We start from the raw sequence: 13,877 nt of genomic DNA on the forward strand, positions 1-13,877 counted from the left end.
CCTCAGGTAATCCACTCACCTCAGCCTCCCAAAGTGCTGGGGTTACAGGCGTGAGCCACCAAGCGCAGCCCACCATTTTTCATTTCTAGATAAATATACCATTAATATACAAAATATGCATCTGCCTTCTTTTCAAAGACTTGTCCAGGTTGGGTGTTACAAGTTAAAAAATGTCTTCTAGGCTGGGCACAGTGGCTCAAGCCTGTAATCCCAGCACTTTCAGAGGCTGAGGCATGTGGATCACCTGAGGTCAGGAGTTTGAGATCAGCCTAGCCAACATGGTGAAACACCATCTCTACTAAAAATACAAAAATTTACCAGGTGTGGTGGTGGATGCCTGTAATTCCAGCTACTTGGGAGGCTGAGGCAGGGGGGTTGCTGGAACCCAGGAGACAGAGGTTATAGTGAGTTGAGATTGCACCATTGCACTACAGCCTGGGAAACAGAGCGAGACTCCATTTCAAGACAGAAAAAAAGAAAGACAGATAGAAAGAAAGAAGGAAAGGAGGAAAGAAAGAGAAAGAAAGAAGAGAGAGAGAGACAAAGAAATAAAGAAAAGAAAAGAAAAGGTCTTCCAGCTTAATGCTTCTGTAAGATGGTCTTCATGTGTGTTTAAATGATCTTTATTTTCCTTTTTAATAAAACTGTGATTTTGAAAGACACAATGATGTAGTCTAAATTTTCTTTATTGCAAACTGTCCATTCATCAAGTGAAAAGTGATTATTTATTTTTTCATATATTTTTGGGAGAAAGTTATTATCAGTTTATATTTGTAACATCTATTCTATACTAGAAAATTTTCTTTATAGCATTTTTAGTTTACATTTTGTTGCATGAAAGTTAAAAAACGTAATTATGTTCAATTAATCTCCCCTGCTTCTGGTAACAGCCTTTGTTTTCTGCAGTGATTAGAAGTGCATGTTCTCCAGCTTGGGCAACATAGTGAGACTTTGTCTCCATAAAAATGAAAAAATTAGCCAGGTATGGTGGTGTGTGCCTGTAGTCACAGCTACTTGGAAGGCTGAGATGGAAGGCTGAGATCACGGGAGGTTGAGGTTGCAGTGAGCCGTGAGCACACCACTGCACTCCAACCTGGGCAACAGAGCAAGACACTGCCTCAAACAAGAAAATAAAAATGCATGTTCCTTTTCACATATGAGATAGATAAACCACTCTTCAGTTTTTTAAAAAGTGCTTTTACTTTTTTATACAGCTGGAATTTATTATACTGTTTGGTCTAGTGTATTTATGTATCTAACCTGATTTTTTTTCCAGACTGTTAGCCAACTATTTGGAAGACAATTTATTATGTGGTTTTTCCCTTGCCCTATAAGTCAGATTCTTATTTCAGACTGTGATAACCCTGACCATATGATTCTGATTATTGTTCCAGTATGTTCAGTTTTCCAAGTTTGCTGAGTTCACTTTATTACCAATGAAAATGTTTTGATCCCGTCACTCATTTATTTTTCACTGTTGGTTCTCACAGGAATTTGTAACTGCAGTAATTTATATATTAAACATTTTTAATTGATGTCTTATTTAATCCCCAAAAAGGAATGTAGCATAGTTCTTTAGGTATGTTTGCCATTTTTGTTAGAATTTACTCAATTTTTTTTCAATTTTTAATTTCGGGGTACCTGTGTAGGATGTGCAGGTTTGTTATGTAAGTAAATCTGTGCCATGGTTTTGCTGCACAGATCCGCACAGATCAACCCATCCCCTAGGTGTTAAGCCCAGCAACCATTAGCTATTCTTCCTGATGCTCTCACTCCCACCATCCCACTTTCCTCAATGGGCCCCAGTGTGTGTTGTTCCCATACATATGTCCATGTGTTCTTATGGTTCAACTCCCTCTTATAAGTAAGAGCATGTGGTGACTGGCTTTCTGTTCCTGTATTAGTTTGCTGACAATAATGTCTTCTACCTCTCTTCATGTTCCTGCAAAGGACATGATCTGGTTCCTTTTTTATAGCTGCATAGTACTCCATGGCGTATATATGCTACAGTGTCTTTGTCCAGTCTGTCGTTGATGGGCATCCAGGTTGATTCCTGGATCTACAGGAATCTGTCTTTGTTATTGTGAATAGTGCTGCAATGAACATACGCGTACACTGATCTTTTTATCTGTTTGTTTTTATTTATTTATTTTTACATGCGCATGTATCTTTACAGTAGAATGATTTCTATTCCTTTGGTTAGATACCCAATATGGGATTGCTGAGCCAAATGGTATTTCTGCTTCTAGGTCTTTGAGGAATTGCCACACTGTCTTCCAGAATGGTTGAACTAATTTACACCTCCACCAACAGTGAAAAAGCATTCTTCTTGCTCTGCAACCTTGCCAGCATCTGTTGTTCTTTGGCTTTTTAAGTCATTCTGATTGGTGTGGGATGGTATCTTATTGTGGTTTTGATTTGCACTTCTCTAATAATCAGTGTGTTGAGCTTTTTTTTCTTATGTTTCTTGGCCACATGTATGTCTTCTTTTGAGAAGTGTCTGTTTCCTTTGCCCACTTTTTAATGGGGTTGTTCATTTTTCTCTCATAAATTGTTTAAATTCCTTGTAGACTCTGGATATCAGACCTTTGTCAGATGAGTGGATTGCAAAATTTTCCTCTCATTCTGTAGGTTGTCTGTTCATTCTGATGATAGTTTCTTTTGCTGTGTAGAAGCTCTTTAATTAGATCCCATTTGTCAATTTTTGCTTTTGTTGCAATTGCTTTTGGCATCTTCTTTGTGCCTTCAATCAATATTTTTTTTAAAAGAAAATACCTGTTTCGAGTTAATTTTATTGTTAGGTATTTAATGTATTATTGATATGGTCAATTGTCTTCTAGCTGTGTATAACTATTTTTAGTTTGATCCTGCTGACATTTTAAGTATGCAACAACCATGTAATACGTAAAACACACTTAAATCTGTTTATATTCTCTGTTTAGTGATAGTGGTGGCAAGGGTACCCTCTTTATGTTTCTGCTTTTTAAGTAAGTTGGCTCAAGTGTTTTTGACTTACATTTCTTCATTAAGAGAGATGCTTTTAACAACAGATTATAAAATTAATTCTGGTTCTTTTCATTAAAAATTATCTTTAGTTTTATAGTTACATATTATTTTTGAACTATACATTTGGGGTTGGAACACAAAAGTAAATCAAATGTAGATGTCCAAAGAGCAGAGTTCTAAGGAAGCAGTGTATTTGGTGGCTCAGAGGTCACACTGACCTGGATTTCAATCCTAATCCTGTTATTTATTAGCTGTGTGACACTGGGCATATTTATAACTAGACAGGGTTTCAACTTCATCACTTATAAAATGAATATCATAATATCTACCTGCTGGACAACACAGCACATGACTATAGTCCCAGCTTCTCAGGAGGCCAAGGTGGGAGGATCACATGACTCCAGGAATTTGAGGCCAGCAGCAGCACTGGTACCATAGCAAGACCTGTCTCTTAAAAAAAAGAAGAGGAATGCAATAATATCTACCTAATAGAGTTGTTATGAATATTTAAACAATATATATAAAGTGTAAAATGCCTAAAATTGTGCATGGTACACATTCAAGGTTTGGTATTATTATTTTTATCACAATCATAATTAATCTTAATAACTCGTAATTTTCATCAAGAAATCTTTGAATCCATGATACATCTTGATGTGGTTAGGCTTTGTGTCCCCACCTAAATCTTATCTAGAATTCTTATCTCCAGGCGTTGAGGGAAGAACCTGGTGGGAGGTGGTTGGATCATGGAGGCGATTTACTCCATGCTGTTCTCATGATAGTGAGTTCTCATGAGATATGATGGCATTTCCCCTGCTTGCACTTCTGTTTTGCCTACCGCCATGTAAGACATGGCTGCTTCCCCTTCCACCATGACTGTAAGTTTCCTGAGGCCTCCCCAGGTATGCAGAACTGTGAGTCAATTAAACCTCTTTCCTTTATAAATAGTAGCAGTTTTGACAAACACTAAAGGGCTTCACGAGGTTCATTAGTGCTGACTCAGGTGTCTCTATGCTGCTGCAGTTGAACTGATTCCTGTTCCTTCATCGAGATTAAGTTTCTTACAATTTCTTGTTGAATGAGCATAGGACTTAGGAAGACCTGAAAATTCTCCTTCAGAAGATTGGGGTGATTGTTAGATCAAATCAAATCAAATAATATATGTGGAAGCTACTGGCAAAATATCTGGCACATAGTAGATCTCGAATAAAAGCTGATTTCCTTCTGCTTGCTCATTTTTCCTCTCTATGGCACCCTATTAGCATCCACAGGGACTTTGGCTAACCTGTTTGAGCATTTCATTCTTGGTGCTGTTGAGGAGTGCCCACCATACAGGGCTGGTGACCACCGAGATCTGTTTGATGGTGTTGGAACTCAAAAGACACTCCCAAAATAAAAGCCTCAGAAACAGTCTTAGAAGCAAAACTTTTTTCTCTCTAATTTTCTCTTGTCTTCTTGTCTAAGACTAAGACTTGTCTAGAGTAAGGTCCCATTCTCCTTCAAGGCTTGCCATAGAAACTAGACTCCCTCTCCCCCAAGGGGAGTCATACAAATGACAACCTCTTTGCCCCAAAACCAGCCATAAAACCTCAAAACATTACTGTAATTTTTCCTGCACCTTTCTGTTTAAAACCTGGTCAAAAAAAGTTATCTGAGCTACCTTGTTTATAGGCAATATGATCGCCATTCCAGAGAGGGTCCTGCCCTATATACAAAAAAAAGTACATACTTGGAGAGGCTTTAAAAAAACCACCTAGACAGACAGGCTGATAATGAGCTGGCTGTGTCCCCACCCAAATCTCACCTTGAATTGCAATAATCCCCATGGCAAGGGCGGGGCCCGGTTGAGATAATTGAATCATGGGGGCAGTTTCCCCCATACTGTTTTTGTGGTAGTGAAGAGTCATGAGATCTGATGGGTTTTTTGTTTTGTTTTGTTTTGTTTTTTGAGACAGAGTCTTGCTCTGTTGCCAGACTGGAGTGCAGTGGCGTTATCTCAGCTCACTGCAACTTCTGCCTCCTGGGTTTGATTTCCCTGCCTCAACTTCCTAAGTAGCTGGGATTGCATGCATTTGCCACCACATCCAGTTGTCTTTTTTTTGTTTTTGTATTTTAGTAGACGTGCAGTTTCAACATGTTGGCCAGGCTGGTCTCAATCTCCTGACCTCGTGATCCACCAGCCTTGGCCTCCCAAAGTGCTTGAATTACAGGCATGAGCCACTGTGCCTGGCCCAGATCTGATGGTTTTATAAATGGGAGTTCCCCTGCATAAGCTCTCTTGCTTGCTTCCATGTAAGACATACCTTTGCTTCTCGTTTGTTTTCTGCTATGATTGTGAGGCATCTCCAGCCATGTAAATCTGTGAGTCTATTAAACTTCTTTCCTTTATAGATTTCCCAGTCTTGGGTATGTTTTTATTAGCATCATGAGAATGGACTAATACACAGGCCTTACTGTCTAAGCTTACTGTCTAACCCAGGCGTTCCTGGGTTTCCCTACTTCATGTATTTATATTAGATCATACTCTTTTTGTCCAATTATATTTTTACATGGCTATCCATACTTTATTAAAGCTAAATATAAAAATAATTTCCAGGCTGGGTTCGAGGACTCATGTCTATAATCCCAGCACTTTGGGAGGCTGAGGTGGGAGGATCCTTTGAGCCCAGGAATTCGAGACTAGCCTAGGCAACATAGCCAGGCCCTGTTACTACTAAAAATAAAATAATTAGCAGAATGTGGTTGTTCATTCCAGTGGTCTCAGCTACTTGGAAGGCTGAGGTGGGAGAGCTCAGCTACTTGGGAGGCTCAGCTACTCCGTCACCAGGCAGGAGTGCAGTGGTGTGATCTCAGCTCACTACAACCTCCGCCTCCCAGATTCAAGTGATTCTCCTGCCTCAGCATCCAGAGTAGCTGGGATTACAGGTGCATGCCGCCACACCCAGCCAATTTGTATATCAAAAATGTAAGCCAGTAGCTTTCCAAGATAAAGGCAGCATATAAAACATTATCACTGTGCAAAAATTCAAGATTGTTTCCATGAGCACTTCCTGAGGTATTTACTTGACAAAACTTTCATAAGACAACCATATGTAGTATATCACATTTATTGACCTATGTATGTTAAACCATCCCTGCATTCCTGGTATGAAACCAACTTGATCAACGTGTATTATCTTTTTGATATGCTATTGGATTTGGTTAGCTGGTATTTTGTGAGAATGCTTTTGTCAAGGACATTTGCATCTATGTTCATCAGGGATATTGGTCTGTAGTTTTCTTTTTTGTTATGGCTTTTCCTGGTTTTGATATTAGGATAACACTGGCTTTATAGAGTGATTCAGGGAGGATTTTCTCTTTCTGTATCTCTTGGAATAGTTTCAGTAGTATTGGTACAAGTTCTTCTTTGAATGTCTGACAGAATTCAGCTGAAAATCCATCTGGTCCTGGAATATTTTTTGCTGGCAATTTTTCTTATTACTGTTTTAGTCTCACTTCTTGTTATCGTTCTGTTCAGTTTCCAATTTGTTTTTGTTTCTGGTTTAATATAGGAGGGTTGTATATTTCCAGGAATTTATCCATTTCCTCTAGATTTTCTAGTTTTTCCATGTAAAGGTGTTCATAGTAGCCTTGAATGATCTTTTGTCTTGGAAGACAAAATGGGGTATGGAAGGGATGGTTTTGGCCCAAACTGTTTCAGCTCAGATCATCAGGCATTAGTTAGATTTTCATAAGGAGCATGCAACCTAGATCCCTTGTATGTGCAGTTCAAAATAGGGTTCACACTCCTATGAGAGTCTAATGCCACCGTTCATCTGGCCAGGTGATACTGCTCACTTGCTGCTGCTCACCTCCTGCTGTGTAGCCAGGTTCCTGACAGGCTAAAGACCAGTGGTAGTCTGTAATCCCAGGGTTGGGGACCTCTGATCTAAAGAACTAATTCTATAAAAGAGAAACTGAGATCAAGTTAGGTCAAATCAATGAAAGCATATCTAGGTGTCAAAGCTAAGTCTTCTAACTCCAATTTATGTCCTCAGTTTTGAAGGGATAATGATATTTTTGTGTTTTATTCTCTAAGATTTGCAGATAATCAGTTTGCAAATCAGTGAAGATTCAGTATAATTTTGTAGGTACTTGATATGGTTTGGCTCGTTGTCCCCATCTAAATCTCATCTGGAATTGTCATCCCCATATGTTGGGACCTGGTGGGAGATGACTGGGTCATGAGAGTGGTTTCCCCATGCTGTTCTCAGATAGTGAGGGAGTTCTCACAATATGTGATCACTTAAAAGTGGCAGTTTCCCCTGCACTCTCTCTCTTTTCTGCTGGCTTGTAAAGAGGTTCCTTCTTCTCCTTTGCCTTCTGTCATAATTGTAAGTTTCCTGAGGCCTCCCAAGCCATGCAGAACTCTGAGTCACTGAAACCCTTTTCCTTTATAAATTACCCAGTTTCAGGTAGTCCTTTATAGCATTGTGAAAATAGACTAATATAGTACTCAAAAAGAGATTAGAAGTATCCTTACCCAAAGAGATCAGAAGTATACTTACCCAAAATAGATCAATCTTTGGTAGTGTTAAGTTTCCATCCTGGTCTAGCAGCTGGATTTCTCAGTGTTCTAGATGGCTAAGAGTAAGACTGTCTTACTTTCAGGTATCCAGTCAGGCACTAATTCACAATGTTGGCACACTGCAATGTGGTTTAGACATAGGTAGTCTATGCTCACTGTAGAGAGAAAATCGTGAGGCTAATACTTTCAGTGCCTCTTTCCTGAATCGCCAGCCCATGTTTAGAAGCATGATTATATTTTGAGGAATGCTTAAGTGACAGCATGAGGGCTAATTGCTGTGTTCATTTAGTTTATGGCTCTCTTCCTACATTATTATAGTTTGCAAACATTTGTTAGAACATGGAACGCTTTGGCCTGCTTGACTGCATACCACTTGCAAGTGGGGAGGATTTCAGAGTCAATCATGAATCAGGAACTAAGAATCAAGACCAAAAATTGCAAATGCAATGAACCAGAAATCAGTTAGTAGACCCAGCCTGGATCTGGCCTGGTCTCAGCACAGAAAGACTGAACCCCCTCGGCTTCATGACTCTGCACTCTTTTTAGGTGATCACTGACCAGTGAAGAAGGCCCAAGGGCAAACACAGCAAACTGGAAGACACTAGCAGTGGCAGCTCTCTTAGGGTTTTTATTTGGTCAGGACAACAATGTCAGGGGCATACATTAAAAGCTACCTTAAAAGCAAATTCAAAAAGTCTAAGTTAAAAAAAAAAAAAAGCTAAGTGGACTGGTAGTTTCTAAGGTATGAGGCCTTAAAGCCACAGACTTGTTATTAATGTTAATTTACTGTCCTGAAGCAGTAAATACTTTGAAATTGAAAATACCTCCCTCTTTTAAGGAAAGACTCAATCTGATTAGAGTAAAGCCTGACCAAGCCCAGATGTCACACAGTTATGATTCACTGTCAAGAGTGGATTTTGCGGACAAGTAGTTTCTTTAGTCATGACATTTTAAGTAAAGTAAACATTTTCAAAGTGGTTGCATAACAAACTGGTGCTACTACATTTTTCTTAATTTCTTCCTAATATGAGGAGGCCCACGGTGGAATTACAGGACAACTTGTTTGTGTGTGAACTAAAATAATTTTGGCATCATGTTTTAAGAACAGTTCCTTCTACAGAGTCTATAAATGGAATAGGACTGTTAAAGATGCCTTCCATGGTACGGGGAGATGAAAGCGTTTTTGAAACTCGTGCAGGTCATTTTGATAGGAGGAAGCTATATTTCTTCATTTGTTCTACGGCTTTGAACTTGCAACAAAAAACTTCTTTCTTGAGATACTTACAAATCTTCAGACTTTGGCATAAGAACATTTCTATTCTAGTAGTCACCCTTCTGGGACATTAAGAAGAGAGTCCAGGGCCAGGTGCAGTGGCTCACGCCTGTAATCCCAACACTCTGGAAAGCCGAGGTGGGCAGATCACTTGAAAGAAGTTCGAGACCAGCCTGAGCAACTTTGTGAAACCCCATCTCTATAACAAATACAAAAACTATCTGGGCATAGTGGCACATGCCTGCAGTCCCAGCTACTTGGGAGGAACAACTGAGCCCAGGAGGTTGAGGCTGCAGTTGAGTCATGATGGAACCATTGCACTCCAGCTTGGATGACAGAGTGGGATCCTGTCTCAAAAATAAGAAAATAGCTGGGTGTGGTGGTTCACACCTGTAATCCCAGCACTTTAGGAGGCTGAGGCGGGTGGATCACCTGAAGTCAGGAGTTTGAGACCAGCCTGACCAACATCGAGAAACCCCATCTCTACTAAAAATACAAAATTAGCCGGGCATGGTGGTGGGCACCTGTAATCCCAGCTACTCGGGAGGCTGAGGCAGGAGAATCGCTTGAACCTGGGAGGCAGAGTTTGCAGTGAGCCAATATTGCGCCATTGCCCTCCAGCCTGGGCAACAAGAGCGAAACTTTTCTCAAAAAAATAAAAATTAAAAATAAATAAAAAGAAAACAAAAAAGAAGAGAGTCCAGTTGCATCTTCAAGTCCACTGAGAAAAAAAAAATAGATGCTGAAGAACCTGGGAGTTATTGTAAATAAGTCAGGACCATTCACTGCTCTCACATTCTTACTTTCTTTTATGCAGCCATTGCTATAGCTGGTCAGTTAGTGTATTTCACCATCATGTCTCACCATCTTGGGATACAAGAATTAAAAGTCATATAACTATTTGTAACACATGTATTCTCTTCAAAAAGCAAAGAAAAGGTCGTGGACACTATCACAAAATTCCAGCATTCTGGGACTTTGCCAGAGATTACTACAACTTCTGACAATGCTTTTGCACCTATGTAATGAGTGGCTCACTAGAAAAATTCTGGTATGTTGTGTAAAGCAACTGTGTCTACCTCTGTGGCAAGGGATTTGTGGAGATGTTCGAGTTTTACCATGAGCTTATTTGACTTTCAGAAGTATACCTGGAGAAGCTGCTGTTTTTACGCATCTCTATTTACAGCCAGTCCTTGATCTCATTATGCTGTTAAAAGACTTGTTTCTGTTTGGGTGAGTTAATTCCTCAAGTTGAGTTTTATTACAATACTTTTGGGGGTTTTTTGGCCGAGCACAGTGGCTCAGGCCTGTAATCCCAGCACTCTGGGAGGCCAAGGCCGGAGAATTGCTTGAGCTCAGGAGTTCAAGACCAGCTTGGGCAACATAGTGAGACCCCGTCTGTATTAAAAATAAGAAGAAGAAGAAGAAAGAAACTTCTAGTTTTATTCACAGTAACTATGAAAAATAACCATATAAAGTTTCTTACGTTATTTTAATGGTATATTGTCATTTTCCACTTTGTAGTCTTGAACTGAAAATGAGTGACAAAATTTTTTCTTAGAATTCAGTGCTAGGAAAAGTTTTGCTTCATTTGAGAAACTATTACCCTCTTTTGAAAATGACAATTACGTAAGTGGTTGGGGCACGTGGCTCTCAGGAAGCTCAATGTTTTTTGTTTTTGAGACGGAGTTTCGCTCTTGTTACCCAGGCTGGAGTGCAATGGCGTGACCTCGGCTCACTGCAACCTCCACCTCCTGGGTTCAGGCAATTCTCCTGCCTCAGCCTCCTGAGTAGCTGGGATTACAGGCATGCGCCACTATGCCCAGCTAATTTTTTGTATTTTTAGTAGAGACGGGGTTTCACCACGTTGACCAGGATGGTCTCGATCTCTTGACCTCGTGATCCACCCGCCTCAGCCTCCCAAAGTGCTGGGATTACAGGCGTGAGCCACCGCCCCCGGCCAAAGCTCCATGTTTTAATTTGTCATTCAATTGTATGTTTACTGTTAGCTGTATGCTTTTCTGGGAATCCCATTTTATACTAAAAATACTTATACTTTGAAATATTTATTTTTAAAGTGTACAATAAAATAAAATGTATTTTTAAAATGTAAATAAAAATATTTATTTTTAAATGTTCCTGTCTTTTAAAAATGTTCAACTCCCTTCTCAATGAGAAGGTGGTGTAAGTAAACAGAAATAACAAAAAAGGGACCCAGACTGGGAACAAAGGCAACGACTCCATGGAATTTCCCCTGGGAATTAAAACCTGGAATACTTTTTCATTTGTGATTGAATGCGACTTTGGGAAAGTTAGCTGGAAACTCTACCCCAGGGAGCTGTCTCTGCTAATAAAGTAGTAAGGAATTGCCGATTCATCCTATCACCACATTCGTGTTAGAGTTGTCTTTTTAGACAACTAAAGAAGAACTAGGGTCAAAAGCATCCATTGAGATTTTTTTTGTTTTTTTTGAGACAGAGTTTCACTCGTTGCCCAGGAGTGCAATAGCGCGATCTTGGCTCACTGCAGCCTCTGCCTCCTAGGTTTAAGCAATTCTCCTGCTTCAGCCTCCCAAGTAGCTGGGATTAGACGCATGCGCCACCATGCCTGGCTAATTTTATACTTTTAGTAGAGATGGGGTTTTTCCATGTTGGTCAGGCTGGTCTCGAACATCCGACCTCAGGTGATCCGCCCACTTCAGCCTTGCAAAGTGCTGGGATTACAGGCGTGAGCCACCGCACCCAGCCAATCATTTATTTTCCGTACAAGTGAAATTCATTGACAGAAACTTTAGCCATTCCTGATGGCAAAACTTCATTTGGTGAAACATTTTAAAATATTAGAATGAGTTCTGTTATTTACATGACTCAGAATCCAAAACAAGTACAAAATCGTATTTAGTAACAAATTTCTCTTCAAACACTGCCCTTTATCTGACTCACATCTCAAGACACAACCAATATTATCTGCTTCTGGTATATCTTTTTCTGATATTTTATGGGTTTTTGTTTTGTTTTGTTTTGACACAGGGTCTTGCTCTGTCATGAGGCTGAAATGCAGCGGCACCATCATGGCTCACAGCAGCCTCAACCTCTTGGACTCAAGCCATCCTCCCACCTCAGCCTCCAGAGTAGCTGGGACTACAGACACATACCACCATGCCCGACTAATTTTTGTATTTTTTATAGAGACAGGGGCTCACTAAGTTGCCCAGGCTGGTCTCAACCTCTTGGGCTCAAGTGATTCTCCCTCCTCAGGCTTCCCAAAGAGTTGGGATTAAAGGTGCAAGCCACCATGCTCGGCCTATTTTATGCTTATCAAACAAATATATGTATATATGCACCCAAACAAGGGTATATCATTTCCTCCTTTTTAGTAGAATTTGTAGCATACTATTAGATACTTGTGTTGTGTTAAAAAATGCACATGATATATATTAGAGATCATCTCATAACAGTACAAAGAACTTTCTCATTTTTTTTAAAGGCCTTCATAGGTTTTTATTTTATGCCTGTATCATGATTTACCAGTCCTTTGGTGAAGAATATTTGTATTAAAAAAAAACCTTTTATTATTATATACAATGATGAAATAAACAAGTTTGTATATACATGCCATTTCTCATGTGTGTTGTAAGATAAACTATTTTTTTTTTTTTTGAGACAGATTCTTGCTGTATTGGCCAGGCTGGAGTGTAGTGGTGCAATCTTGGCTAACTGCAACCTCCACCTCCCAGGTTCAAGCCATTCTTCTGCCTCAGCCTCCTGAGTAGCTAACAGGTATGTGACATCACGCCCGTGACATCATGCCTGGATAATTTTTGTATTTTTAGTAGAGACAGGTTTTTGCCATGTTGGCCAGGCAGGTTTTGAACTCCTGACCTCAGGTGATCTGCCCACCTCAGCCTCCCAAAGTGCTGGGATTATAGGCATGACTCATCATGCCACCATGCTTGGCCAAGATCAACTCTTACATGTATATTTGCAATATTGTTAGGTATTCTGACCTTCCCCCATGGAGGTTATTCTAATTTACATTCACATTTGCATTGTGACTGCTTGTCCATACTTTTCCAAACATTGTGGTTATCAAACTTTCTAATTTTTGACAATCTGATAAGTGAAAAAATGGTTTCTCAATATAGTTTTAATTTACCTTTTCTCATGGAGGAAAAAACTGAGCCAACTTTTTTTTTTTTGGACAAAGGGCCACAAAGTGATGTGAGTTATTATTTTATCCTTAATATTGCTCCTGGAGTCTGCAGCAGGACAGCGTTAGAGTTCAGAGATCAGGAACATGGCAACATGCCCAGAACCGAGATGAAAAGTCAATAGCCCCATTTCATGAATATTTGCCTTGAGGAGTCTCTGAAGATGCCCCTAGAAGATAACTTGTTTTTATGTGGATACAATTAGAATCTAAGTTTCAGATTCCCCAGTGCCAGCAAAGGAAGCTCGGGTTACTTAGCAGAGGATAGTATTTTTCCCCTTCAAACCATCCCATACAAAAATGAAGTAAAACAGGTTCCATATTTAGAGATATAACTAAGCCACACAATAGGATTGTGGGGTTTAGACCAAATCACCTAGGTCATATGAGGGTTATAAAGATTAAACGATATGTTTAACACAAGAGGTATTCTGCTTAGGGCTGGAGGCTTGTTGCTAATTAACATAATTGCCTCTTGACTTGCAGAAACTATGTCAGCGTTTTGTTTTGTTTTTGTGTACTTTTGCATAGGGACAATCATCCGGTGGTGTTTAATCTATTTAAAATGAATCACATGCCTTTCCTAACATCACGGATCATGTTAGTTGCATGTCTATCTGGACAGCAGGGATTTCGAAAGCAAGTGAGAGGTGTCATTATGTAATGGAATTAAAAAAGAAGATTAGGAGTTAGGCTTGCTGGGTTTGCACTTGCCCTCACTGGCTGTGTGACCTTGTTCTGGTCACTTGACCTTTCTGAGCTTCAATTCCTCATTTGAATAGTGGAGATAATCTGATCTATATACCCCTGTGTTTTGTAGTG

The 13,877-nt window shown here is 39.7% G+C and overlaps 1 protein-coding gene across 2 annotated transcripts in view; it reads left to right on the forward strand.

Annotated features, from left to right (window-relative positions):
* Positions 1–13,877, forward strand: part of MTUS1 (microtubule associated scaffold protein 1) — a 195,091-nt gene that overhangs the window by 13,794 nt on the left and 167,420 nt on the right. The window lies entirely within an intron of this gene.

Source organism: Callithrix jacchus, chromosome 13, assembly GCF_049354715.1.
Source record: "Callithrix jacchus isolate 240 chromosome 13, calJac240_pri, whole genome shotgun sequence".
In the NCBI taxonomy this organism is placed as follows: Eukaryota; Metazoa; Chordata; class Mammalia; order Primates; family Cebidae; genus Callithrix; species Callithrix jacchus.